The sequence below is a fragment of the Egretta garzetta genome, unplaced genomic scaffold, assembly GCF_000687185.1.
Source record: "Egretta garzetta isolate BGI_Z169 unplaced genomic scaffold, ASM68718v1 scaffold132, whole genome shotgun sequence".
NCBI classification, from domain to species: Eukaryota; Metazoa; Chordata; class Aves; order Pelecaniformes; family Ardeidae; genus Egretta; species Egretta garzetta.
Window position 1 is genome coordinate 1,458,808 of NW_009258892.1, and position 2,143 is coordinate 1,460,950.

Sequence of the window (2,143 nt, forward strand, 5' to 3'; positions counted from 1 at the left end):
ATTTATTTTTAGGATCTTTTTTGAGCACAATGTTATGAATACTAAAACACATGAAAGTGTTTAAAGTACTTTGATTTAGAAAGAATCAGGAAAAAGAAAAAAAACTGAGTGCAAATTAATACATCTTTTTACAGCCCACGTTTTGGTTCATTTCTTTAGAGTTAGTGGGGTAGAAGACTCCTACACGTTTTTGGGGATTTACGTTACAGTAGGATTTGAATTTAACCTGTATTGGATATTAGCCTTGGTGACATTACTGACCAAAGACTTTAGGCTAGACTTCAGTCTGTGAAGCTTGGTAATTAAAAAGGACATCACCCCCGAACTTTCTGCCATATCGGAATGTCCCATACAGACTGTGAGAAGAACTACAAAATGGGATCCGAATCAGCCAACAATGAGCCTTTTATTACTAGCGATGTGAGCTAGACGACAGGAGAAGGCTAAAACTGGTTAAAACTCTCCAGAAAAATTTCATACGCAGAGGTGTGGTCTCCCCTGACTCGGCGTGTCTGTTCTTTGAAAAGCTGCAGAGAACTCATCCTTCTTTAAATTTTACTAGCACATTAGTGGGTAAATTACTTACCAACCCAGATGTTTCCCTCTTGACTTCCCTCCTCTGGCAGAAATGATCCAAGGTCAAGCTCTTACCTTTGTGTGGAAAGTTGCAACCACCAGAGAACCGCACCCATCCTGGAAGCGGGCACCCATACTTTCAACTCTTTCCTCTCACCTGCGTGATGAAACACCTGTGCTACAGTTCTTTCCTCCCAGTTCAATCAATCTTAAAGACTGAAATATCCCCAGTTACTATCAACAGATTTATTTCAAGATCCCTTTGCATCCTTTTCTACACCCTCTCTTATCCACGCTTCATCCTGTACCTTCCCCACTAAACCTTTCTTGGTTCCCAATACTCCACTACCTTCAGTGTCCTTTCCCTAGAGTTTCCATGTATCCCACCAGTACTGACTTCTATTTGAGCCTTTTCCCACTCCACAAAAGAATTTTAAAATAGGGTAATGTATTTGCAGCCAGCACATTCTTCCCTCAATCATCCCCATTTCCCCAGCCCGTCTTCATTACAAGCTTTCAAGCCCAGGGACATCCATTTGTGAAGAGTCTGGTGCAAATGTCTCACCCTTTGCATGGCGTTCAACTCTCCTGTAGAAAATGTGATTTATTGTGATAGGCTTATTACATTATCAATTAACTACAGATGAGTTGATGCCTGCTGGTGGTTGAGTAGGTACAAGTGTAAAAATTACTGCGTTACATTTTTTGCATTGTAGTTGAAGATCTGTTTCTCTAAAAATACAAACAGGAGAAATTCAGGGACACTGATATTTGCAGAAATAAATGTTTTAAATGTCACATTCAAGATTACCTTTTGACTGCCAAATGAATAACAATTTTTCTTTCTCCAGCAGTATTTTGGTACCAGCATTTAAGAAAAATCAGGTAGCTTATTTAAATAAATCTTACCACACCGACTGACTTGAAGTGCAGGACAGTAAGTAGCTATTCTGTTCTGTACAACTCATCACACTATTATCCCAGTGCTTCATTAAATAACAAACTCCCAATCTATACCCATAGGGTATTTTTCTCCCTTGTTTCTCGTGCATCGTTTGAAAGACAAATACTCTGCAGCAGGGATGGTCTCATTTAGGGTCCCTGGTAAGTCTCTGCCTCAGTGCTACCTTACCTTCTGAGAAACACAATTATAAAAACCAGCAGCTCATTTGATCTGGCATAAGCTCCGTTTCAAGTTTCTTTTCATAGACTCATTTTGAAAAGTCAGCTGCATTATTTTCCAGGGTCACCCAGGTAGCAGCACCTCAGACTGACACATTCCTTCATAGGCTGGGAGATAGTCTCTAAGCTCCCAAACTTCAGAACTCATTTCTTCAAATATCTGCATTACACAAACTTTTTTCTCTACTGCTTGTAGATCTTCCTGGGGGATCTGAGGATGGAGGAGGAGGGAAGGACTAGGAAGTACCTTCCAACTTAAAAAAAAAAAAAAAAAATTGAAACTTTATTTCTCCCAACTGAAAACCAGCTTTTTATTTTCTGTAATCCTTAGAACTAGATGTTTAAGATAAAGCAAGCTCATTCAATTATTAAAAAAAACCCCAAA